The 26,682-nt window shown below is 50.2% G+C and overlaps 1 protein-coding gene and 1 long non-coding RNA gene across 6 annotated transcripts in view; one reads left to right on the top strand and one right to left on the bottom strand.

Annotated features, from left to right (window-relative positions):
• RPS6KA2 (ribosomal protein S6 kinase A2) overlaps positions 1-26,682 on the top strand; it is a 348,075-nt gene that overhangs the window by 142,178 nt on the left and 179,215 nt on the right. The window lies entirely within an intron of this gene.
• LOC136792398 (uncharacterized) lies at positions 5,056-7,335 on the bottom strand. The gene is made up of 3 exons (XR_010836130.1): positions 6,852-7,335; positions 5,952-6,228; positions 5,056-5,702 (listed from the first exon to the last, which is right to left on the bottom strand). It is a non-coding gene; the product is annotated as an uncharacterized lncRNA (long non-coding RNA).

Below are 26,682 nucleotides of genomic sequence, written 5' to 3'. Positions count from 1 at the left end.
GTCTGTGGCTGGTGTGGGGACCCACTCCGCCGTCTAAGCCGTGAGTTTCCACCCCTCGGGGTTCAAGGCTCTGGATGCATTCTCCCTCTGATCTTCTTCATCCGAGATGCCCTGGGGGCATTTCTGTGTATATAGTGAGTTTCCTCTCGGGGACGCACTGCCGGGAAAAGGGACCTTTATTGATTAACGGAAGGAACTGTTTTAGTCCTGCATCACCCTTCGATGAATCACTGATTTATTGCAAGTGAAGCTCAACATTACATGACCACATAAGCAATTAGGTAAATTCAAAGCTAGTCATCCACACTGGGACCAGTTGAAATATCTCTGATCTCTGGAACAGAGGGAATGCGGCCTGTAGATGGTAACGGACTCTGAGAAGCAGAGGGTTTGTTGCTATTTACTTGTTGCTGGATTTGGAGAGTATTGTTTCTTTTCTTGCCTTTTCAATGTTTTCTCCTAATTAAGAGAACGTAAGTGCGTATCGTTTATAAATTAAAAGCTTCTGAGGCTCTAGACGTTTGCGATCTGCAATAGTGTGCCTATAGAGAGACCCTGTGTTCACTGAGATTGAGGATGCATTTGCTTCTGTGTTCAGCTTTGCCTCTGTGGCCAGGCTGCTGACAGAGGCCCTCCTGGGAGCTCCTGCCCTGTGGGTGACACTGGCCTTGGGGTGAGGCGGGCGTCCCTTCCGACAGGAATGCAGCTCAGTGACCTCAGGGCTGGCTTCACCAGACCAGCGACTGGACCACATGACCACCTGCTATCTGACCTTCCTTCCCATCATCCCTCATTTACTTGTCTCATTTATTTTTTCACTTTTTAAATAGAGTGATGTCTCTGTGAAGAACATGATGATAAAAGTTAGGACTCGAATGACTAAAGGTCTTACAAGAAACATCAGTTACAGAAGGGAATGCAAGTCTTAGGATGCAGTGGAAGCACGGCTGTGTTTTTCCTTGAGGTGGGAGGTCAAAGAACATTCTGAGGACAGACAGACAAGGCAGGGTTTTACTGGGTGGGGGGTGGAGGCTTATTTTTGGTTTCCAGTTTCGTTTCAGAGTGTCTGATGAATCATCTTGTTCTAGGTAGGAAACAACCCCCGTCTCCTTTGTGTCACTGTATCTTTCTCAGCAGACTCTGGCTCTGGCCGCCCCCTCTGGAGCTCACCCTCCGCACCTCGTCCCCGGGCTCTCCCAGCCTGGCCTGTACGGGGCCAGCACCTTGCGGGCTCCAGGAGCTCTGGGCTCCGATGGAGCGAGGTGAGCGGACGTCCCCTGCTTTGGCGGTGTGAGCTGGGTGTCAGCCCCGAGCACTAATATTCATTGTCCTTCAGTGGCCTTTCAACACCAGTGCTTTATTAAATTTAAGGGACTGAAGAAAGAACTAACGGGACTGACGGAAGAGCTACGTGGTGCATCTGCCTTTATTTTTTTTTTAAATAATTTTTTTATAATTTTATTTTATTTATTTTTGGCTGTGTTGGGTTTTCATTGCTGCGTGTGGACTTTCTCTAGTTGCGGCGAGTGGGGGCTACTCTTCGTTGCGGTGCACGGGCTTCTCTTGTTGCAGAGCACGGGCTCTAGGCACGCGGGCTTCAGTAGTTGCTGCACGCGGGCTCAGTAGTTGTGGCTCGCAGGCTCCAGAGCGCAGGCTCAGTAGTTGTGGCGCACGGGCTTTGTTGCTCCGCGGCACGTGGGATCTTCCCGGACCAGGGCTCGAACCCGTGTCCCCTGCATTGGCAGGCGGATTCTTAACCACTGCGCCACCAGGGAAGTCCCTGTGCCTTTATTTTTAATTGAGCTTTTATGTTCCCCAATTCATTAATGAAGGAAAAGGAGAAGCTGGTACGTTTTATTGCCTATAATTATTCAGTGGAAGTTTATTTTGAAACGTATTCCTTGGGTAAATTGCCCACAGGTTAAATGTAAAAGCAGCATCTGAAAACCCTTAGAACTCTCCTTAAGGATGAGCAAAATTTCACAATAAACAATATATTGTGAAGGCCATTTTTCTTGTATATTCTTATCTATCGTCATAAGATTAAAACCTAAGCCCCCATCCCGAGAGAGAAAGGCCTGGTGGGGGCTGAGAGACATGCAGAGGGAACTGAGTACAGGGTTCCCTCCCAGGACCGCTAGCCAGGGGCCCTGGAGGGTCGGCGGGATTAGCATCCTGGGGGATGTGTCGGGGGTGTCAGGGCCCCAGCCCCAGCTCCTGGGGGTCAAGATGGGACGTTTGTCTCTGAGAGAGAGGCCCCCAGGAGCAAATCTGGAGCAGAAACGAAGCAGAAGCGCCGTTCTGGGACCTGGGGTCTCGTGAGGAGGGGGCTGAGGCTGGGAGCCACCCAGGCACGGTCTCCCCTTCGGTGCCCAGAATCCCAGGGGCAAAACCAGCAGAAAGAAGGCTCGGCCTTCCTGGGGTCCAGGCCAGCGCCAGGAGGCAGGCGCGAGAGAGGGACTGAGGGCCGAGCGGGCTTGCTGATGGGGGCCTTGGCCCCTGTGTCGAGACAGAGCTCGGAACTGGGGCTTGGCTTCCAGCGGGGCAATGATTCCATGTATACTGTTGCCTCCCGGGCCGTCGGGTATGCCTCGCTTTGCTGGGGAAATGAGGGTCATTTGTATTAGGGATGGTAAAGTCAAACCCTCCATGCGGCCCACTGATCCCTTTTGTCTTGGAGTGTGTGGCGTCTGTTTCTTGTCCTCAGAGGATTCTTCAGAGCGCAGTGTTCTAAGCTGGGGAGTCTTGCTTATATGTCTTCGAATGTTTCCGAATCTGGGTGATATTTCATGGAAGAGATCCTTTTGCTCCTGCTGTAATGTTCACTCCCTTTTTCAAACTTCTGGCTCTTTTCTTTGACTCCCCTCCTGTCTTTGGTCTTAACTGCGGAACAAAGACTTACTTAGAGCAGAAACGGGTAAGAAGAGACAGAGGAGACAAGGGACTGATGGGGAAGAAGAGCACTCCTGATTCTGGAGCTGCTAAGTCGGCCCGCAGGCAGCCCTCCCCGAATTAAAGACAAGAGGAAGACGGCCGTGAGGCTGCAGCATTTCTGACTTTACATCGGCTGAAACTTGACCTACGTTGCTGGTTGCAGAATGTCTCATTTTACTTTTATGTCCTCTTTTTGACTGTGTCCTGCATGTTTTCTCAGCTCTTCTTAATTTGCATTGTCTTAAATGGCAAATCTAAGTGAAAATATTTATAGTCATCTCTCAGTATCCGCAGGAGATGGTTTTCACCACCCTCGCAGATACCAGAATTGGTGGATGCTCAAGTCCATTATCTAAAATGGTGTCAGATTTGCAAGTAACCTACATACACCCTGCCATAACACTTTAAATCATCTGTAGGTTGCTTATAATACTTAATACGGTGTAAATGCTATGTAAATCGTTGTAAATACAATGTAAATGCTATGTAAATAGTTGCCAGCACTCTGTAAGTTCAAGTTTTGTATTTTGGAATTTTCTGTAATTTGTCTTCAAGCATTTTTAATCCACAGTGGGTTGAATGCAAGGATGCAGAATCCACGGATACGGAGGGGAGAGACTGTACTACTTTTTGCTGTGTTGTGACTTAAAAAGCAACATCTCCCACTTACTTGTCTTTCTGTTTGCAGTTTTATTCTCAAGACTTACTATTTTCTTAGCTATTTGTGCTGCTAGTTGGTCAAGCCAGGTTTTGCGATGTGAACTAAATCCTATAGAATGAATATTTGTGGTTTAAAAAGTTATGGTTTTATGTACTAAGGAAATGATCCAAAATTTCTTCTAATAAATAATAAATTCACTTGTGGAATAGACATCTAAATCTGCACAGTTCCTAGAGCTTTGAACTCTTTTGCCACACTTTAGAAATTCATTTGCGGTCACCGAATATTTCCTGTGTACTTGTGTGTTAAATATGCTGAGCCACGTGGGCAGGGGCTGCAGCAGAAGATGCAGAAATTGGAACGATGGATAACCAGCAAGGACCTACTGTGTAGCACAGCGAACTATACTCAGTATTTTGCAACGAGCTTTAAGGGACAGGAATCTGAAAATGAATAGATATATGTGCGCATAACCGAGTCACTTCACTGTACACCTGAAACTAACACAACGTTGTAAATGAACTCTACTTCAACTGAGAAAGGAAAGAAAAGAAAAAGCCACCCTTGGAGCCTTCTGGGCCGCTTGCCAGCTGGAGTCGGATGCAGGTCTCCTGGGCTCTTTGAAGCTCAGTCTCTCACCTTGCCTCTCAGCCACCCCTCCCCTGGGTACGAGTCATGAATCACAGTAACTCCCACGTGTGTGTCGGGTGAGGTATGAGAACATCTGCAGAAACGATCTTACCTGTTGGGAAAGATGTTACTGCCCCGTCCTCATCTGGCAGAGCTTCAGTGTTACTCAGGAGAACCAACATTTCTTATGTGACGCCAAAGAGAGGAGAAATGAAGGCAGAAACTTGTGTCTTTATTTAAGTTGCTTTCAACTAAAATAAAACTTGGAGAAGACTTCAAGCTAACTTACTGTGGGATTCATCTTCCTTTGTTCCTTGGACTTTCGGGGCATCTTGCAGATTGTAGCTGTGGACGGATTTGAGTCCACAGGTGGAGGGGATGAAGGCATATGCAGGGGGCTGAGGAGATGCTCTGGCCGAGGGAGCAGCCTTTCTAGGGGGCAGAGAGGATCTGAGGCCCTGAGAGCAGCTGAGTGGAGGGAGATACGGTGAAACGGGGAGGGGGATGAGGCCGCGGCCGCCCACGGTGGGAGACTGTGGTGGGACGTTCCGGAGCCCGGCGGCCGTGTGTCCCCGGGCTGGGCTGCCCGGGGGAACACCGCACAAGTGCGGTTCAGTGTCGAAAGTTAGTTCTGTATTTGCTCAGGGTCTGAGCACACCAGCTTTAAAAGTGGCTTATTCCATGCTGCTCTGGGAGTGGTTTTGGTATTAGAAGCTTTTTAAAAGCCATAACCTCTACAAATAATACACAACCTCAGTCATTTGCTTGAGAGGTTAAATCCCTTCCTGCAAGCACATATAGAAGAAAAGAGTTGAACAGACCTCCATGGATGTGTCACCACAGTTATATAATTTCAAAAGTTATCAAGGAAAAGCCAGTCTTATTTTATTTTATGCATCTACCCTCTCTGCCTACCCCCACCCCAGATCATTTTGAGACAAATCGTAGGCACCGTATAATTTAGTCCAAAAATATCCTCTCCCAATTTTTTAAGTGGCAAAAATTAAGTAGCGCCAGTACCTACTTAAGGTTGGTAGATGAAATGGATGTGGACAGGTTTATTATTATTTTAAAATTCTCTGTGGTGAGATCTTGTACCTCCTCGTGTGTGTCCCTCTTGCTGGCCCCCATTTCTCAGTACCAGGAGGTCCCACCTCCTGTGTGTAAAATCCAGCCGAGTTGGGTCTCTGGGGAGGGGAGCCAGCACTGAGCCAGCTCCCTGGGGGAGTTGCTGAGATTTCCAGAAGTTCTGTCTTTATACATTTTAAAAATAGGCAAACAGCTGTATGGAAATTGAGGCACCGTTTCCTTCTGTGCTGGGTTGTGGAAGAAGCCTGCCCAGGATTCCAGGGTCCAGAGTAAGTGATCGGTCAGAGCGTGGAGGCAGCGGGAAAAATAGCTCAGTCGTGATGATTAGCCATGACCGTGCGTGGTGGTGCAGGTAACGTGCAAAGGTGTAAACTGCCGGCGTTTGGATCTGATTGGGAGTAAGCGTGTCGACGCTCAGTGGTGCTCGCAGCACAAGTTCAGACGTGTTACGGGGGGGGGGGGGTGGTCCACGGAGTCCGCTCCGGGTGGGCACGGCCCGGGGACAGCCCCCCGGGGAGGGGGCGGGAACATCCGGGGACAGCCCCCCGGGGAGGGGGCGGGAACATCCGGGGACAGCCCCCCGGGGAGGGGGCGGGAACATCCGGGGTCTACCTGCTCGGGGTAGGTGAGATCTTACCTTCATGACTGTAAATGAGAAGGAGGAATTCGAAGGTGTGAGACAGATGGGGAGCCCCTGAGCATTTGAGGGGCAAAAGGTCAGGGATGGAATTCACTTCAGGAGATTAATCTACCCCGTTTTATAGGGGAGACCAGGGAAGGGCTGTTCCAGAACTTCAGGAGAGAAGAGATGGGTAAGGATGGTCCGAAGCTGGTCTACCCTGGAGTTGTCGTCTGTGAGCAGTAAATTCCCGTATCGAGGCGAAGCCAGTTTGCACTCGGCTTTCTGTTCTCACCTGGAGGGAAGACAAGACAGTGACCTCAGAGAAGCAGAGAGAGCTCGGGGAACAGATGGGACCTTAAAAGCCGAGAGATCCGAGAACATACGGCACTAAAGCCGTGACTAAACGGGATGGGCTGAAGAAGGAGAGTAATCGAGGGAGAAGAAAGCATTCTTTTAGACTTAAAGCATGTTTGCTGGAAAAAAAAAAAAGAAAGAAAGAAATAGTGGGGGAATGCTGACGAATTCTTCTAGTACGAAGGAAGAAGACACAGAAACTGTGATTGAAAAGAGAAGAAAGTTCCTTAGATCTTCATCTGTCATGGCGGAGAGGCCACCGCGTTCCTGACTCACCAGGGAGGAAGGGAGCCGATCACTGCCCGCACCCGCGGAGGGAACCACCCAGAAGGGCTGAAAACAGGACAGGGTGACACGGGGGGCTTGTGAACTGAGGGGAACCACAGGGCGACTTGGGAGCAGGGCTGGGAGGGGTCGAAGGTGCCGGGGGTGGGGGTGGGGGGCTGCGGCCCCCCTCCCCTCCCCCAGGAACAAGCGAGGGGAGGGTTCCACAGGCCTGCCCGGGGCTCTCTGCTTCTTCCTGAGTCCTTTTCAAATGGGGAGGTGGGTGCTGACACCCACCGGGCGCTTGTGTCTCCGCGAGCTGGGCGGGCGAGGACGGAGCCCAGGCCGAGGGCCCTGGAAGCCGGAGGAGGAGCTCTGGAACCTCAGGGCCTGACTTCTTTGTTTGCCGCAGATGCTTTTCACGTATCTGTGTTAGTGTCGGAAATACTTTGTAGAAACACGAGTTTAAACAGTTTGCTTCGGGATCATGGTGCTTATTTCTGGTTCACTTCGCACTTCTCTCAAGTAGGAGCTCTGTCTGGAAATAAGTTGTGAGCGCCTCCCTGGATTTCCTGTTCCGTGCTTCCTAATTCTCAGATCCTCCGTCAGCCGCCCCCTGCGAAGGCATCAGCCCGTTGCTGTGTGTCCGCGGGCTTCGCGGCCGGCTGTCCCCGCAGACCCACGGCGCTGACAGCTGGCCGGCTCCCTCCCTCCCCGGGACTGGACGGAAACGCAGTGTTTCCCTGGCTCCCTGCTGCCCGCTGCCTGGCCAGGCAGGGTTCCCGCTGAGAGCCCGCCCGCCTGTGTGTTCAAAGCACTGTTGTCCTTAAGCAGAGGCAACAAATCTTCAAATAAGAGCTTTCCTGTTTCGCAGAGATAACTTCCTGAACGCATTACATCGCTTTCCTTTTGAAAGATAATCTATTTATTGCCACGGATGACTATAAGAGATTGTCTTGGTGAGGAGCTCTCGACATTTCCAGTTTGGGGACTCTGCAGGGATGTGAGAGCGCTGGTACCCATTTTCTTTATCAGGAAGAAGAACCCTTTCCCCCAAGACAGCGCCTCCCCTCGGTGCCCGCGGGCGGTCTGAGGACAGGCGCTCGCAGCGCACGTCACCAGGGGCAAGAGTCCTCGGGCTCTTTCTTGTTTATCGGATGGCAGCCTTTCTGAACAAGCACAGTAGGACCCAGTGACAAATCAAGGCTATTTTTAGTGCAAACGGGGAGGAAACGGTGCCCGCCTCGGAAGCCTGGCTGCAGCCTGCGCACCCTCTGTGCGTGCCCTCGGCCAGCGCACACACCGCCCAGCGTACCTGCAGGGGCTCTGCAGCTGGGGTCGGCCGGGGACTCAAGGAGCCCCTCCAGGAGGGTCCCTGGCGGGTGACCAGGCGACCAGGGCGTACCAGGCCGTGGGCTCTGTGCCCTGCCCTCCGGGGTTGGCAAGAGGGGGAAGAGGCTCCGGCCCCGGGGACCAGTGCTTCCCAAGGCCTTTCCCAGCGCAGAGCCCAGCTCTCAGGCCGACCGCCTGGGGCCCTCGACGTGTGTGCGTGCGGAGGACGGAGGCTGAGCACGGGGCGGGGGGCACAGAGGGGCCCAGGTCCCATGGGACCGTCCTGATGGGACGCATGTGTCTGACGGCGAGCTGGAAGGAGGTGGGGAGGAAGAGGAGCTGGGAGAGGTCCGGAGGAGGGCTGTCCGGGGCTGGACCACCCCCCCGGCCCCTTTCCCATGGCTCCCAAAGCCAGGGGCGCAGGAGACTGAGGCCTGCTTCTGTGAAGGCTTCGGCCCAAGGTGTGAGCCTTTGTCCCTCAGCCCAGAAGGCTTCCCTCTTGAGAGGCAGGAACTTCCTGTCTCTACGCGCAGAGTCCAAAGCCTTCCTGGACTGGGAGGGGAGGCCGCGCGTCCCGAGATGCTCTGGTGTCTGACCAGCTGACCCCGTCTGAGTCCGTGTCCTGGTAAAATGCTTGCGATCGTCAGAATCGCAACAGACAAAGGTTTAGAGGACTGAGCAGTTTCTGAATTTTTCTTGTCTGGGATTAAGGAAAAGATGCCGAGAGATCTGATGAAAGTGAAATATCACCCTCTCTCCGCTGCACTCAAAGAACCAAGATAGAGATTTGAAAATTTTCCACCTATTACCAGCGGAGCGTTCAAAGAGGGGGAATTCAGGAAATAATGGGATTTAGTGTCTGTGGGTTAATTAACTGCTTGTTGTCTGGTGTGACACTAACAGATGAGTGTCACCAGCTGACTTTTCTTACCTGGCCTGAATTTTGGAGAAACGTCACTTGGGTTCAGGAGGCCTGCGGCGCTTTCACTGGCGCGTCTCCTCTTCCATCCCCACGTCCCCGCCGTGGCAGGGCCTCCTGCTACTGAACTCTGTGTGCCTTTAGTCTCCACTGATTATATTGCAAAACCGCTTTCTTCTTTGTTTTTATGTATTCTCTCCAGACGGACGTCAGAATATACACACAACCTGTAATCCCTCAGCTGGTAGGACCCTCCAGAGACTCGGGGGCTGTGTACGTGGCTCCGACTTGTAAGTCAGGATGAGGTGGGCAGGGGCTGCGTCTGGCAGGAAGGCTGATTTCAGACCTTCAGCATCTCCCCCTCCACTGAGCATCGACCTTCCTGATTCTGCCCCGTCTCCCTGTAAATCTGGGCCTTGGAGAACTCTTATCCCGATTCAGCCCTCGGAGGCTGCCGGTTCACAGATGTGGAATTAGAAAGTCCAGCGCCCCCTGAGATTCCCAGCGTGGGCTGGTCCAGCCCTGACCCTGGCTTGCTGGGCAGCGTCTCCCATTCAGCCTGTGTCTTCGCCCAGGCTTTGCATTTCTCCCTTCGCTCGGTGGATCTCAGAGCCTAGAGGTGAAGGCAGATGCTGGTGAAGCTGACGTAGCATCCTGAGGCTGTGCGATGCCTTTTCCCATCATGACAGCTTAGCTGGGCTGGTACCATTGAGCGTGAGTGTCTGTCTTCGGATGTTGAGGAGAGTCCTGCTGTGGGGCGGCTGTCCCTCCACCGTCCACACACCACTGGGGGTGACGCCACCTGCCGGGGGATTTCACATCCAGTAATCACAGCTGTTAATAAGAAATGCCTTCTGCCCGATGCAGCTGCGGATTTGGCGCGTTGTGTCCAATTTTGCGTCGAGGTGGTTACCAGACACACCTGCTCTAACGCGCTCCGTTTAGGTGGGACCAGAGGGTTGGGCGAGGTATGCTCCCTCCACCCGAATTGTACTTCACTTAAACCTGTCTGACCTTTTACTCTGCGGAGCGCTGGCAAAAAAGGAAGCAGGAAAATTGCATTTGAGTAACACTTTGGACAGTTCGTGGAATTGTAGAGCAATGCCTTTCATTCCTACCATCTGTAGGAACTATATGTTGTCACATTTCAGCGATGACAAGTAAAATTTTGGATAAAAGGCTCTCGGAGGTGAGGATCACGCTGTCACGTGGTACACAGTTGCCTGCTTTACCTTGGCAATCTTGATGAATTAGTGCATAAGATTATGCTTATGTTTAAAGAGGAATAAGCATTAAAAACTAATCATCTCAAAGTCTGGGAGTCATGTTATCTCAGAGTTAAGTAGTATGTTTCAGCTTTTTACTCTCTGTATTAAGTACCTTTTAATGGTTAGCAATGTACCCCACAACGTATCAGCATTAAAAAAACAAGCATTTTTAATGCCTGTGGCCAGGGCCGTGGTCTCACCTGAAGGCCTGACTGGTGGGGAATTGCTTCCACGCTCGCTCACGGGACTGTTGGCCTTGGTCCCTCGCCACGTGGGCTGTTCCGCAGGTCTGAGTTACAGCATGGCCGCTGGCTCCCCCCAGGGCGAGCCTTCCAAGGGGTAACGAGGGAGCGCCAAGACGGAAGCCGTGGTCTTTCTGTGACTTACATCCCGTCACTTCTGCTGTATTCTGCATGTGGAAAGCAAGTTACTAGGTCCGGCTGGAATTCAAGGGGAGGGGATCGTGCAAGCGGGTGAATGCCAGGGGGCAAGGGTCATTTGGGACGTTTGGGAGGCTGCCCAGGACACTCCTGCTTAAGACAGGAATTATTCATTTCATGGGGAAAGAGGGGAGAAAGAAAGATCACAGCTAACATCTTCCTTAGAAATCATGTTGCCATGTTATTTTGGGTTTTTTCGATGGAGAGGAGGATGATTATTGCTATAATTTTGTCAGTGTTGTGAAAATCCTTAAGGGCGTGAGACCGGAAAAGATGCTTTTTTGGATCACTCCTGAATCACAAATTCTATAAGCAAATTTCAAATCTTATGGAGGGTTAATATTCACTGTTGCCTAGATCTTTCTGTAGTCGGCATGAATTTCTTTTACAGTATGGATATAAGAAATGCCATTTAAAAAATTCCTTTAAACCAATTTAGTCTGCTCTGAGTCTGTTCCCCCCAAACTAGCAAGGGTGGCCCAGAAATTCAGTCCTGTCGTTAACTGTTCTCTTCTTCTTTGCATTTTCCCGTCCCAAGCCCCGTCAGGAAACTCCATGGCATTCTTTGACAAGCCAGGAGGACATGTGGGGAGGACGCTCAGACCTGGTGGAGGAGAAGCACGGCTCGCTTCCCCCAGGGCAGAAAGTGCGAGCGGGAAGCCCCGTCACACGACTGTCACGTCAGCCAGCGGCCCACCGCCCAGAGCAAGTCATGGGCCGAACTCAGCATCTCAGGGTGGAGTGGCTGCCAGGGCTCCGTGGGCGGGTGAAGAATTGGGGCGTTGGGGCCAGTTGCCCTCCTGGTTAGTGACACCGGGAAGGCCGTCCTGAGGGTGGGACTTGAGCGACGGCACTGACTGGAGACGAATATTCTCTATCTTAAATTAAGCTGGCGGTGCTTTGGTTTGCACGTCTGTGAGCTTGGTGAGCGTGAGCCACCCGGAAGGGCCGAGGCCCTGGGCCTGCACGTGCGAAGGCGGCCCCCAGACCTGGTGACCGCCGGGCCGTGCCTCCCAAGGAGGAGGCTCCTGAGGGTCTTTAGATCTCGGGCTTTATATTCAACACTTCCTGTTGACATGACTGGTGTGGTTTCTAGTGTCCTGATTGGCCCTCAGTCGTCCACGTGCCGAGACCGTGCCCGGCCGCAAGGAAGTTCGTGTGTCTGGACGCTCTGTGACTTGGGGATGAAAACGGCCACAGTCAGGCTGGAAGCAGCGTGCTGTCCTCGGCGCCGAGTCGGCCTGCAAACTTGGGGGCGAAGTTCAAAGGGCCCCTAAGCGCGGAGGAGGTTCGGAGGGATTTGTGACTGTGCTTTTCTGTTCTGGGCTGTAGGCGGCCTCCTCACTCTGTTTTCTGCAGTTTGTCCAAATGCTCCCGTAGCCCTTCATCCTGGCTCCGTGGTCTCACATTCCAGGATCAGTCCGCCAGATTTGTGTTTGCCCCTCCGGCCTTCCAGGGCCCCCGTGCTCCCGTGCGCTGTCTGCTTCCGTCAGGGAGATTTTGTTCAGTGGGTACAGGTTACTCACTTCCCGAACTTCTCCTGGGCTCCCACAAAAGGTCCTGTATCGTTCGCACCAAGTACTCTGGATCCCACATCCGGATCGTCCAAATTTCGTCACGTTCAAAATATGTAACCAATGGCGTTACAAGTGTGGTTCCCCCAAGAGTTGTTTATGATGTTCTGTTGACCCGGCCACTGTCTTTGGCATGTGTTTCTGCATGTTCACAATAGGCGGGATGGCAGGGAGCTCTTTGGCATGTGTTCCTGCATCTTCACAATAGGCGGGATGGCAGGGAGCTCTTTGGCATATGTTTCTGCATCTTCACAATAGGTGGGGTGGCAGGGAGCTCTTTGGCATGTGTTCCTGCATCTTTACAATAGGCGGGATGGCAGGGAGCTCTTTGGCATGTGTTTCTGCATCTTCACAATAGGTGGGGTGGCAGGGAGCTCTTTGGCATGTGTTTCTGCATCTTCACAATAGGTGGGGTGGCAGGGAGCTCTTTGGCATATGTTTCTGCATCTTCACAATAGGCAGGGAGCTCTTTTTGACCCGTCCAGGCGGTCCACAGTGGGGAAATTTTGAAAGCTGCTGTCTATACGGAACTGTGCATTCTTCTGATACATTTTGTTGACTAAATGACATGAAATGTGGCCGGTGTGTGCCTGTTCTGTGAAGAGGCCTGAGAGTTTAGATTTTACACGGATACAGGCAACACCAAGAAGTTTCAGTATGAATTATAAATCCAGCTACGGTTCGATCATGTTAAAACAAAATAGCAGGACAGCAAACCATTTTCGTTGAGTTTGTATCTGCAGCAGTTTTCCATCCTCACATTAAAACATTTTAAATTGTGGTAAACTATGCATAACGTAAAATTTACCGTCCTAACCGTCTCTCAGTGTCCAGTTTAGCGGGATTCAGCGCATTCATATTGTTGTACAGGCACGATCACCACCCATCTCCTCGTGCGTCTCTTGCTCACGCAGAACCGAAACTCTGCACCCGTTAAACAGTAACTCCCGTCTCCCTCCCCCGGCCCCTGGCGCCCATCCTTCTACCAATGCTTTCTGTCTCTGAAGCTGGCGACTCTCAGTAATTGTCCTTTGTGACTGACTGACTTCACTGAGCATAATGTCTTCAGCGTTCATCCATGTTGTGGCCGGTGTCAGCATGTATTTCCTTTTCAAGACTGAATAACACTCCACTGTATGCATGGCCCACATTTTGTTTATCTGCTCATCTGTCCGTGGACAGGTGTTGCTTCCGCCTTTTGGCAGTTGTGAATAATGCTGCTATGAATGTGGGTGTGCAGATGTCTCTTGGGGGCTCTGCTTTCAATTCTTTGGGGTGTGTATATCCAGAAGTGGGATTTCTGGATCATATAATAATTCTATGTTTAAGTTTCTGAGTACCTGCCATACTGTTTCCAGGGCAGCTGTACCATTTTATATCCCCTCCAACTGTGCACAAGAGTTCCGATTTCTCCACATCTTTCCCAACACTTGTTACTTTCTGTTTTGTTCTTTTTTCTTCATTATAGCCATTCTAGTAGGTGTGAGGTGGTACTTTCAAAGTGGCTTTGATTTGGATTTCCCTAACAATTAACGATGTGGAGCATCTTTTCACGTGCTTGTGAGCCATTTGTATGTCTTCTTTGGAGACTTTATCCTCATGTTTGACAAATGAAAACAAAATATATTGGCATTTTAAAATGGTACTTTACAGCACTTGTACAGATCAGACGAATGTCAGATCCAGATACCTGACTGACCATTTAACCGAATGGAACGTTATTGACATCAGCATTAAGAGGGATCGGTCTAGAAACCATCAACAACATTTAAAGAGTGCCCCTGTGGCCTGTGTCCCCGGGAGGATGCCACATGACCTGCTGTCTGTCTGACGTACAGGAGAACGTGCAGAGCCTAGTGGACGTGGGTGACCCAGGCGTGCCTTACAGAGCGAGTCTCCAATTTTAGAGCTCTTGCCAAGGTCATGAACTTCTGACAAGGGTTCGGCTTTTTTCTTCCGTCATTTCTGGATCCATCAGCTGGAGGAAGATTGCCTTTCAATCACCCTTCTATTTTGGGGTCACTAATCACTGCTCTTTTCAGCTCACAGGCCCACGGGAGGGGAGAGTGGACCATGAGGCCTCTTGATGTGTCCCACTTTGATGTGAGCCGTGCATGTGGGATCAGGCTCAGGACTGTGAATTTCTTCTCTGAATTTCCCCCCAGCGGCAGCCGGGCCGCGCCAGCCAAGCAGGGTCACAGCTGCTCTGTTCCGAGCCTCTCCTGCTCCTGCAAAGGTCCCCCTGCTTTCTCCCTCCCTCAGCTTCCTTCCTGGTGACGTGGGGACAGAAGACCAAAGTAGTCCCCAGGCGAAGCTCGGAACAAGTTCTGAGGGATGCGCTTTTCATTCCACCCTGGATTTTGGTTGGGGCTTTGCTTCCAGCTCTCTGGGTGATCTTGGAAAGTAACTTCCTGCCTCTGGTCTTGTTCTGAATGAGGGTTGCACCAGCTCTGGGGTCTCCCAGAGTGTAATTATGACTCTGAACGTTCCTGCGCGTGTGCTTGGTTTCTGCACTTGATTCTTGCCTGAGCTATGATTGTCTGCACGAATGGGGACGGCCACCTGGCGGTTTCCCAGAGGAGAGAGTGGGACTGAGGTCCCGGGGCTTCTGCTGGAGGTTTTGTCTGACCGCTGCTGCGATGGAGCCTTCGCTGGGTTTGGGGATAGTGCGCGTAGACGCACAGGAGGAAGCCCAGTGCCAGTTGCAAAGGGTTTTATGACACATACTTTGATCCCTTTAAACCTTTACTTTGTATTCTTAACACCAGTTGGGGGGACACGCGCCGTGACTTGAGTGCCCTGTAAATTCAACCACGGTGTGCGTGCGCCACGACAGATCCTCCACGGTCTCCTTCACCTGCTTCGGCATCATCCGGGGCCGTTTCTCTGTGCACCTGCCCCGTAGATTTTGTTCCGTTTGCAAAGTGGAACCCACCTGAACCTCTCGGCAGCTGTGACACTGCAGGCTGCTTTTATTTAGTGTTGACCTTCTGAGTATAAATGGATACACTTAAGAGGTGTACTGCTTTTCCTTCCTGGAGAATCCCATAAACAAATGACTCTTTTCAGCACTCTGGTAGCTTCCACACTCCCCGTGTTTCCAATGATCTAGAACTCGTCTCCTTTATTAAAAAAGAAATCTTTTTGAAAGCTATTTCAGATGCAGAGGGCTATACTGAAATTTGGTAACAGATGGTTCTATAGAATCGTTCTTACATTCATTCTTCACATTTATTAATCGTGCTGTGGGCCAGGTAGCTAGGTATTTCGACAGACTCAGGTCTCAGTACAGCGCAACTGGGACATGCAGGCCTCGTGGGTGGACGGTTCACGGGCTATAACTGCTGTGGCTTCATGTTCGATGCCGTGATAGGAAACAAATGAAGTATTGTGTGCCAGCCGGCTAGGTTCCTGTCGAGGCAGGGCACCAAAGCACCCTGTGTAGATCAGTCAGGAGAACAGCAGGACAGGCGGCCGTGACAGCATGAGCAAAGGCCCTGAGGCACAGAGGAGACTGGGCTTTGGAGACGCGCACCAGTTGTTGGAGGAGGTGGTGCTGAAAACAGAAGCTAGAATGTCAGATAGAATAATACCCACAAAGCGCCACGTGGGGACATGCATGTCTGAGCCCACGGGACAGGAATCCGGGAGAGCGACGTGCTTAGACTTAACGCAGGCGGGTTGGAGGGAGGACGGTATTTAATGAGGTCACTGTGCTCTTTAGGGAAGAGCTGGAGAGCTGCAGAGGAATGTGGGTGAGAATTCGAGAAATTTACGGTAGTAACATTATATTATTGGCATAAAAATATTGGGCCCTCTAGCTTATGTTTATTAAACTAAGGATTACAATAGGGCCATTATTCTCAACTGCATATGGAATCCCATAGCTTCATTTGCGGAAACATGCTGCAGGCTCGTGAGGGAGAAGTGACCCCGGCTGCACCGGGGAGGAGGTGAGGGTCCACAGGCGTCCAGAGCTTTGGCCAAGGTCACACTGCTGTGTGGCTGAACCACGACTGGACCTTGGAAACTGGTTATAATTTCTGTCCATTTACCATCTTTTCTTAGTATGTACGCCTGCTGGCTGATATAGAAGAAGCCAAAAAGCTAGGCTGTGTTGAATTTTGTACGCGGATAGTGGGGACAGAGGGGAGGGTTCACGCTCCAGACATCCACAGGCCTGTGGAAAGGGCTGCTGGAACTTCCAGCAGCTAACTTTGGCCGGAAGGAACCACGCTGCAGCCTTAAGTAAAAGATTGATTTGCAGAGTCTGACACGGCCGGCTTGGACTGCTGATCGACCGATGGTCAGTAAGATATTTTTAAACATCCGTTTGGTCTTTACCATTTTGTTTTCGTGGGGACCCAGCGCTGGCATGGGGCCCTCTGGTTCCCGCCAGGTCTGAGCCCAGAGCGAACACTGTCGCCTTAAAGACCTTCCCGAGGCTGACGGCTCGGGTTGTTGCTGCCCCTTGTCAGTCACGGGGGTGACCACCTCCCCCGCCAAGCACGGCCAGCATGACTGTACAGCCCAGAGGAGGCGGAGACGCCAAGAGGAGCCCAGGCGCCCCCCTCGTCCACCACAACCGCTGGGGCACCCAGAGCCCTGGAGAGCAACAGCTTGTGTCTCTCTGCATTAGCCCAGCGCAGCCGGGGGTTCAGAGACCTCGCCCTCCAGTCCGCATGGCGCGGTCCCTCGATGACCTCCTGTGCTTTTCCCACCCTGGCGCTGGGCCGCGAGAGCACGGCGGAGCGGAGAGCAGAGCAGCGCGGCCGCGGTGTCGCTGATCCGTACGTGGCGGCGCAGTCAGTACCGTCAGCCTGAAATGATAGCCGTGGAGGGAAATGAATGGGACACCCGTTGACAGGTGTAGGAATCCCGTTGGTACGCCTGTTGGCAAGGTGGGCTTCCAGAGGGCCTCCACCAAGGAAGGGAAGGGTCCTCTCCCCCTCCCACATCCTTCCTAAACCCGTGTGTCCAGTTTCTCCGTACACAACTGAGTACGTGACAGAGAGGAGTGCACGAGGCGAGCCAGGCCGGACATCTTTGGTGATCGTGTGGCCGTGATTTGGGGTTCAGACACTTGCTCTTGATCTCAGAAAGCGAACCTACTAGAGAGCTGTGAGGACACACTTGGAAATCGGCCCCACCTCGAGATTTGCTTCTGGCTGCCGTTCTTCACGTGCTGTTGTGTGGATGGCATTGGACCCCCGGGTTCAAGAGCCTGGGCTGCGTCCGCAGAGGGTCTTAAATGTACCAGGGTCCTCAAGCCTCAGTTTCTTCATATGCAAAATAAGACATTTGCTGCGAGCAGCGGGTCCCAGCCTTCTAATCATGTTTGTCATTATGTTTCCATGTTTTCGAAGACTTTTGTATCAAAACTAATAAGCAAAATGTATTTTCAGAGAACTTTCATTATTCAAACACATAAGTGCCAAATTCTGATCAGGATAAGTCAACCATTTGTACCCTGCCAAGTAGCTATAACTGTAGCCAAAAGCATAGAGACTTATCTCTTTTGTCAGTTTTATCATGGGAAAAAGTTTTATAAGAGACTTTTCAAAATTTGAAAATCTGGGAACACGATTACTGCTTAAGAAAGCCCACAGGGATCCCAAGAATAACATTCTTTGTCAGGTTTCTAAAGCTTCTCTGGTGTCAAAATTCTATGATTGAGGGACTTCTGTGGCGGTCCGGTGGTTAGGACTCCACGCTTCCACTGTAGGGGGTGCGGGTTTGATCCCTGGTCCGGGAACTAAGATCCCGCGTGCCACGCAGCACAGCCAAAAAAAGAAAAATTCTGTGATCAGTGCAAAAAAACCCCAAAGACCTTATTATTTTCAAAAAGTTTTTAATACAGCAGGTCCTTGTTAGTTACCCATTTTACACATATTCGTGTGTACATGGCAGTCCCCAAAGGCCTTATGTTTTAGAGCGGTTTCAGGTCACAGCAAGTCTGAGAGGAAGGTGCAGAGGTTTTCGACGTGCCCCCCGCCTTCAGGCATGTACACCCTCCTCCACTGGTAGCGTCTCCATCAGTGTAAGCTGATGGAACTTAATCGACACACTGTACTCACCAAAGACCATAGTGTACCAGTTACCCAGAGTCCACAGCCCACTGGGGTTCACTCTCGGTGTTGCAGTCTATTAAAAATAGTAAAATTTTCGAGGTATAAAGATAAACTCGATGGACGAATGGGTAGAGAAGATGTGGTACGTATGTACGGTGGCCTGTTGCTCAGCCATAGAGAGGAACACAGTTGGGTCACATCCGTAGAGATGTGGATGGAGCTAGAGGCTGTCATGCAGAGCAAACTAAGTCGGAAAGAGAAAAACAAATATCGTATGTTAACGCGTGTATGTGGAACCTAGAAAAATGGTACAGGTGAACCGGTTTGCAGGGCAGAAATAGGGACACAGATGGAGAGAACAAACGTATGGACACCAAGGGGGGAAAGTGGGGCGGGGGGGAGGTGGTGGTGGTGTGATGAATTGGGAGATCGGGATTGACATGTAGACACTGATGTGTATAAAATGGATAACTAATTAGAACCTGCTGTATAAAATAAATAAATACAATTTTTAAAAAATTAAAAAATAATTAACTCATTACTGTTATGCTTTGGGGAAGGATGAAGCTAAAATGGAAAAGGAAGAGTTGACTTTTGTGTAGGCACCAGTGTCTCAGGCCCAGCGTTATGAAACTGGGGGATGAAGTCCTTATTCTGGAAAGTAAGGGGGTCAGATGAGGACTGCATCCCCTCATCGCATCTCTCTGCCTAACCCCAGATCTAGGAGGTGCTGTCAGTTGTAATGTCTCCTCTTTTTCTAGTCCAGCCACCGTGGAATAACCTCTTACAAATACCACGTAACAGGCCATTTTCTTCTTCTGTAGGTTCTAAAATATAATGTACACAATTGTAATTTTTATTTAGAAATAGACAAAATTTTGGAAATTGAATGTGACTCAGCCTAATAATTTGTTTACTATACCGTTCAAGATTCTTTACCGATGACTCTGCAATTCCTCTTCTTAAACAAACAAGTAAAACACAATGAAACAAAATAAAACAAAAGTGGGTATATGTGCGTAAGTATTTGTGTGTGTGTGTGTATTCCTCAATCTCTCAAGGACAGGCCCTTTAAAGCATCTTTTAAAGTTCACATTTGATACTGAGTATTCGTATGAGTGGTTCTAAGAACATTTTATTCGTAAGTGAATATCCCAAACATTGGCCGTGACGCTTGTCTCTCTCACACTGTGTTTATTTTCCATTTACTGGTGGCACTGGGCTTTGTAGGAAGAGGCATAATGCCCTGTTTGTTGCCAGGGTTTACTCAGAGTGACGGCCAGTAGAGACAGAGACAGAAACATCATGGTGACGTTCGTTATGGCCTTGGAAGCTGAACAGAACAAGGGAAATTAAATCAAGTTCAAGTGTGATGCCAAAAAGAGTGGCCTGCGCCGTTTGCTACGTGCAGACGGACAAGTAAGACACTAAGAGTTCTAACAGGTTTCCTCGATAAATATAAAGTTTACAAAGCATTTTCAACCATTACTGAACTTTCCAGAAAACCTATGAGTTGGGTAGAGCTCGTCCTGTTTTACGCCTAATGAAACTGAGCCATCTCTCGTCCAAGTAAGTCTGTTTAAAGACCCACAGCCAACGGACCACCAATTTAGAGCTTGAAGGCCGGCCTGGACAGGGAATCCTCTGCGTTTGCTGATGCTGAATTCCTCCCTCTCAGCAGTGAATGAGCACAGCGCCATATGCTGGTTTCCTGGGCGCTCAAGCCAGTCGCCGTGGCCGTGTTCCGGTTCTGTCTTCGGGGAACCTCCTCCCCCCGGCACCCCCTCCTCCAAAGCCCTTTCAGGGGGAGGTGAGGACCTCCAGCACCTGCTTCTCGCCCAGGTGCCGTTCTAGGCGATCCAGGTTCCTTGAAGGACGGTGGGAATCATTATTCTAACCACCCAGAAAAGAAGGTACTCCTTTTGGGGCAACAAAGGGGGGCGCCCCTTTCATGCCCCCCACCCTTTGGGGCACCCCCGGAGCAGCCCTCAACGTGGTGGGGAAGCCACCTGGTCTCTGCGTTTTCAGGGGTGAACTCTGGGTTTGGGGGGTGAGGGGGGCAGCAGGGGCTCTGAGCATCACAGCTGCAGACCACAAGGCCCTCCTACTCCCCCAGGGCTGTCTTTTCAAACTGCATCCATAGCTCCCCGGTGAAGCCTAGCGTGTCGCAGGAAAGATTTCATTCTTACGGGCCAGTCCAGCGAGGCCGGTTATCCATCGGTTTTTGTTTCATGACAGTGTTTCAGTTCAGACCCCTGGTGGGGAAGCAGTGGACGTGCCAGTTTTCTGTTAACGTACTCTATCCTCCTCGGGCTGCCACAGCAAAGTGCCTCAGACTGGGCGGATAGCACAGCAGACGTTTGTTTCTCGAAGGTCCAGAGGCTGCGAGTCCAAGGCCGAGATGTCGGCAGGGTTGGTTTCTTGGGAGGCCCCCCTCTCTCCTCCGCTTGCCGTCGGCCGCGTCTTCTCGTTGCCTCTTCTCACGGCCCTCCCTCTGTGCGACAGCGTCCCTGGCGTCTGGGTCCAAATTTCCTCCTCTTATAAGGACACCGGTCAGATGGGGTCGGGGCCCACCCTAGGGGCCTCATTTTAACTTCGTCACCTCTTTAAAGGCTCTATCTCCAAATGCAGTCACGTTCTGAGGTCCTGAGAGTTAGAACTTCAACATCTGAATTTGAGAGATGGCTACAGTTAAGCCCGTAACAGTTACTTTTGTTGAATGGGTTGTGATGAAATGCTGGATTTATACGCAAGGTCAGAGAGCCCAGGTATGTGCTACACGAGTCACATTTCTGTGCCCCCAACACTGTCTGGTTACTCTCATGCATCCAGTGATGTCGCCGTGTTGAGCTTACTTTCTGTTTGCTTCCACATTTACACTGGGTGCAGTGAGCCAGGCAGGCACAGACGGGTCTGCGTGACGACGGACTGGTTCCAGACGGAATATTTGTTCACCTGTTGTGCTTTTACACTGAGAAATCAGTCTCCTCTTTTGTATTTCATTTCTGGTCCCTTTCCATATTTCTGCATGCCCGGACCTGGTGTTAATTGATTGATGTTGATACATAAACAACCCCTTGTAATGCTGTGACGCTTTCCAAATATGGAAACGAGGGGGTTGGGCTTGCAGGCAGAGCTGTTCCTATAGCCCCACCCCCGAAAGCAGACAACTCACTGGAGTCGTGTAATCTGCAATCTGACGAGTCTCCGTATCCCGGAGCCAGCCACCTCTCACCGCTCCTGCATCGGATGTGGCCATTGCCTGCCAACTGAGAGCTAAATTACCTCCCCCAAAAGCCTTCACCCGACCTTTGCATCACATACTAGAATGGCAACATCCCAGAAAGAGGAGGACCAAAGAATTAAATTCATGTGAAGCAATGAATTGTGTACCTGTGATAATCTTAAAAGAGAAAAAAGTAACTTGGTAAAATCTAAGGTGTTTGTAATCTTAAGGTAGTAAATAGTTAGAAATATTTGTAAGGTGATAAAGAAAACCTGTCTTCTTCACATAAGGCAGCACTATTAAGTCAGGAGCAAGGCAAGGATTCCCACAAGCCCCGGTAAGAATTCGAATCAGTGAGGTACTGCACAGGAGTGAAACAGCCTGAACTAGTTCTTTAATGCTTAGTGTGCAATGAAGGAATCCTCAAAATTGGGGGAGATATATATGATCAGTAAGTCATGTTGGAAATTTGAGTATGAGGCGTGAAGACCCTCACTGAATAATGTGCTCCAAAACCAACTCCAGACAGGCTATAGTTAGAGAAATTACTAAATCATAAAGAAATGAAAATATGGTTGGGTATTTAACTGATCTCAGAATGGGTAAGGGCTTTCAAAGCATATAATGGAAAGGAAGGAAAAAAATCTCACAAAAAGAGATCATTTGATTTGACTTACTAAAATATTGAGAACTGAATAATTTGATATTATATGTTAAATTTTATAAATAAGATGATAAAGCAATAGACTAGGAAAATATATATACCCAAACTTTGATAAAGGGCTAATTCCTTAATATATAAAGAACTCTTGGAAGGCTTCCCTGGTGGCGCAGTGGTGGAGAGTCCGCCTGCCGATGCAGGGGACGCGGGTTCGTGCCCTGGTCCGGGAAGTTCCCACGTGCCGCGGAGCGGCTGGGCCCGTGAGCCGTGGCCGCTGCACCTGCGCGTCCGGAGCATGTGCTCCGCAACGGGAGGGGCCACAGTGGTGAGAGGCCCGCGTACCGCAAAAAAAAAAAAAAAAAAAAAAAAGAACTCTTGGAAAATAGTGAGAAAATACTAACTTGCCAATAGAAAAAATGGGCCAATGATATGCATATACTTTACAAAATGAAAAAATACAGCCGCCAAATTTTTTAAACATTACTAATACTGAAGTAAATGCAAAATAAAATAGTAAACAATTTTTAAAATATTTATTTATTTATTTATTATTTGGCTGGGTCAGGTCTTAGTTGCGGCATGGGGGATCTCCGTTGCAGCACGCAGGCTTCTCTAGTTGTGGCGCGCAGGCTCCAGAGCACGCGGGCTCAGTAGTTGCGGTGCGTGGGCGTAGTTGCCCCATGTTAGGCGGGATCTTAGTTCCCCGACCAGGGATTGAACCCGCGTCCCCTGCATTGGAAGGCGGATTCTTAACCACTAGACCACCAGGGAAGTCCCAATAAATGATTTTTGACCTTGCAAACTGGCACTTCTTTAAGGGCAATACTTACTACTCATAGGTGTTCTTTGAGTGATGTGGTTTAACTCTGCTGGGGAGCGTGAATTAGTTCAGCTTTTGGAAAACAACTTGAGATATGTATTATTAACCTCAAAATTTTTGTGATTTTTAACTCAGTATTCCAACTTGTAGGAAAATATTCTAAGAAAATAAGACGTTAGTTAATGGTTTATGCTCAAGAATACTCCTTGCAGTATTATTTTTAACTAAGAAATATAGCAATGGGGAAATGATCAAACTGCACTACCCCATATCATGGTACTATGATGAAACCATTAGAAATCCTGTGGAAATGCCTGTTACACCATCAGGCTTGAAAACTGAATGTCCTGTAAAGCCTTAGTTTGGTGGGTGTTCGCCTATTATACACTCTCATGTCACCCAAATTGTTCTTTGCGACGCTTGACCTTTTGTGATTAAGCCATTAATTGTGAAAATAATTGTTTATGCTTTTCCAGATAGAATTTATGCTCCTGAGGTAGGAACTGTGTTTATTTTAGTTGTGCCCCCAGGAAGGATATTCCCAGCATGCTGTTTTGTGTGTTAGGCAGACCCTCAAGTATTTGTTCAATAATCTCGCTCTTTCTCTCTGGCAGACACACACACACGCGCGCGCGCGCACACAGGGTGAGAGAGAGGCAGGTGGACTCACACCCACACACTGGAAGAGAATATACCAAAATAATAGTACTCTTATATAAGTAAGATTCTTTACTTTAAAAAGCATGCCATTATGTTTCCATCCAACTTATGAAACAATTACCCATTATAAGTACTGTAAAGGAATAAAGAGAGTGAAATTCCTTAGTTCTCCTGCTGGGAAATATTAACGCACTGCACTTATCTAGTGCTTCCCAGTTAATACAACTGATTTTTGAATACTCTTAATTTCCCTTGATTCCTTTGCTTCACCCACTAAGATAAGAGCAGACATCCCCCCGTGTTCCCACTGAGGAGATGGGGTCCAGGAGGCGCTACCCCTGGTCACATGGTGGCGTAGAAGCCAGAGGACAGCAGGAGAGGGGCTGCAGAGTGAGGCCGCTGAGTGTGGACACTCGCGCCCCGGTGCGGTCCCATCGCTGCCTCGGGGGCCAGCAACACTGAACCACCCTCCTCCTTCTGCCCACGTCCCTGGAATTAATAACCCACTACACTTGCAGGAAGTGACATGCACATTCATGGCTCCAGTCCCCGTTGCGGGAAGAAGAAAACAAAACTTGGAAGCAAATACTTTCTTTGCAGGGTAGTGAAGAAAAAGAAGTAAACCCATCACCCCTGAATAGCCTCAGCTCTGTCCTTCTGCAGAGCAGGTGAGCTTTCTGCGGCCGGCCTCACTGGGAGGTGTCCTAGGACTGTCCGGGCCAGCAGGGAACAGCTGGGGGAGATTTTTCGTGCAGTTGGTTTTCTTGACCAGAATTTAAAATAAAGACTTAATGAGTGATCCGACATAATTTTAAATTTGATTTTTTTTTTTTTTTTTGTGGTACGCGGGCCTCTCACTGTTGTGGCCTCTCCCATTGCGGAGCACAGGCTCCGGACGCGCAGGCCCAGCGGCCATGGCTCACGGGCCCAGCCGCTCCGCGGCACGTGGGATCTTCCCGGACCGGGGCACAAACCCGCGTCCCCTGCATCGGCAGGCGGATTCTCAACCACTGCGCCACCAGGGAAGCCCTTAAATTTGATTTTTAATTACTAGGGCTGACATTGGGAAGTGGCACTTTTGGTCTTCATATGTTTAGCATATTTAACTTGTTTTCCTTCCTGCTGCATTAGCACTTCCTTTCAGACATCTGTCCGATTTGTATCTTCAGTTGATGACTCCGTGGTCCCCGTGTAAGTGCCACGAAGGCCCCTGGCGGTCAAGTTGCTTGACGGTCACGTGCGGTGGGGCTGAGGAGGGAAGGACAGGTGGTCACGTGAATGGAGGAGTTCACTGGGGGCGGGGGCAGATGTGATCCTGGAGGGGCTGGAGGTTGGTACTCGTCAGGGGCCAGATTTGGCGGTCTTCGTTCCAGGGTATTTGATTATCCGGTTAAATGTCAGGCAGGGATGTTACATCAGGGCTACGAGGCGTGTTCCCAGCACGTCCCCCCTCTCTGTCCGAGCACTCCTGTGTCACTTGCTGACACGCGTGTTGCACGGGGCAGAGTCGGCTGAGCTACCCCGCGTCGATGCCCCGCTGCCCGTCTCGGGCACAGCCTCCGCTCCAGGAACACACGGCTGGTCCACGTCCAAGGACTCGCGGTCGGGGTCTGTCCACTCCAGCCCCCAAGGACAGGTTCCAGCCACAGCTTCTACTCTCTTGTCCTCTGCTGTCGGGGACAGGGAAGTTGAGGGTCTTGCGTTGCCGGGATTTACGTGGCTCGGCGAGCCCCCTGGAGACGCTGGAGGTCAGGGTCGCCCACATGGAAGCCACGGCAGAACCAAGCCCGGCGGTTCCCACTTTGGTGGGTTTCTTGGCTGTTTCTGGTGTTTTCTGCTCCCAGAGCCCCTGGATGATTCTGTTGAGGTGTCAAGGTGCACCCTCAGGTTGGTGACGGCTCTTTATTAAGCAGTTTGGCCTCTTTGTCTAAAAGACCTTCAGCACATAATTTCAAAGTAGCCTCTGACCCAAGATGCTGACCTGCCCTGATGCGTGTCATGTCTGAAACCAGCATAACGTGAGAGTCTGCGAGTTGCAGCGGCAGAGGGTGTGTGACGCTGCCCGGGCGGGGCTCGGATGGAGCCTGGTCCCAAGTCTTCAGCGGAAACTCCCAAGGCCTCGGTCACCTGTGGACCACGGGCTGTCGGGAAAGTTAGTGAGAATCTACGTGAGCTCTTAGCAGGGTGATGGACCCAGAGTAGACACTCATTGTCGACACCTGTGGTTAATCCGGGGCCGCCTTCCTTATGGCTCCCCGTCACGCATGATACTCGAGTCAGAAATCAGCCCTGGCTGAGAACTGTCAGTTCATCCAGCTCACCTTTGGCTGAACTGCACCTAAGTCTCCATTCTCTGTCATAAGACGTCTCATATGTATTTGCATGACGTCTTGCCTCAAAACCTGCTTTTCCCCGTGTCCTTTAGCGACGAAACCTGCTTAAATGTGAGGCTTTGCCCCTCTCCAGTTCCTCCCCCGGCACCCTTCTGCACGTCCCGTCTCAGAAAGGATGTGGCTCTGTGTGTGCTTCCTGTCGTGTGGTCCTCTGCTGCGACCTCCACACGGCCTCCTTGCAGTTCCCCAGAGTTTAGTCTTTTGTTACAGGAAATGAGGAATATTACGGTTGTGCATATTCGAGCCTCATCTATGCCATCCTTTGGTGAAGTTACGTTTTTTATCATTAAAACGTATTTGTCTCTCCTTGTGTCTATTTAAAGCTTCCCTAAAGTTTTCTTTTTTTAGAAAATTGGCAACGGTGGGACAAACTATTTAGCATCTAGCATTTACCGAACACAAGGACACTTGTCCTGTCACCCAGCCTTACTCATTGTTCTGTTTCTTTAAACTGGAAGTGACACCCTTGCCCAGGTGGTGGATTTCATATCCCGTGATGACTTTTTAAAATTTTTATTGAAGTCGAGTTGATGTACAATGTTGTGTTTAATTTCTGCTGCACAGCAGAGTGATTCAGTTATACACACACACACACACACACACACACACACACACACATTCATTCTTGTTTATATCCTTTTCCCTTATGGTTTATCGCACGATATTGAATATAGTTCCCTGTGCTTTACAGTAGGACCTTGTTGTTTATCCGTTCGATATATAATAGTTGGCATCTGCTCACCCCAAACTCCCACTCCATCCCT

Source organism: Kogia breviceps, chromosome 13 (assembly GCF_026419965.1).
Source record: "Kogia breviceps isolate mKogBre1 chromosome 13, mKogBre1 haplotype 1, whole genome shotgun sequence".
NCBI lineage: Eukaryota > Metazoa > Chordata > Mammalia > Artiodactyla > Physeteridae > Kogia > Kogia breviceps.
Note: the sequence above shows the minus strand (reverse complement) of the source record. Positions and strands in the feature narration are given on the sequence as shown.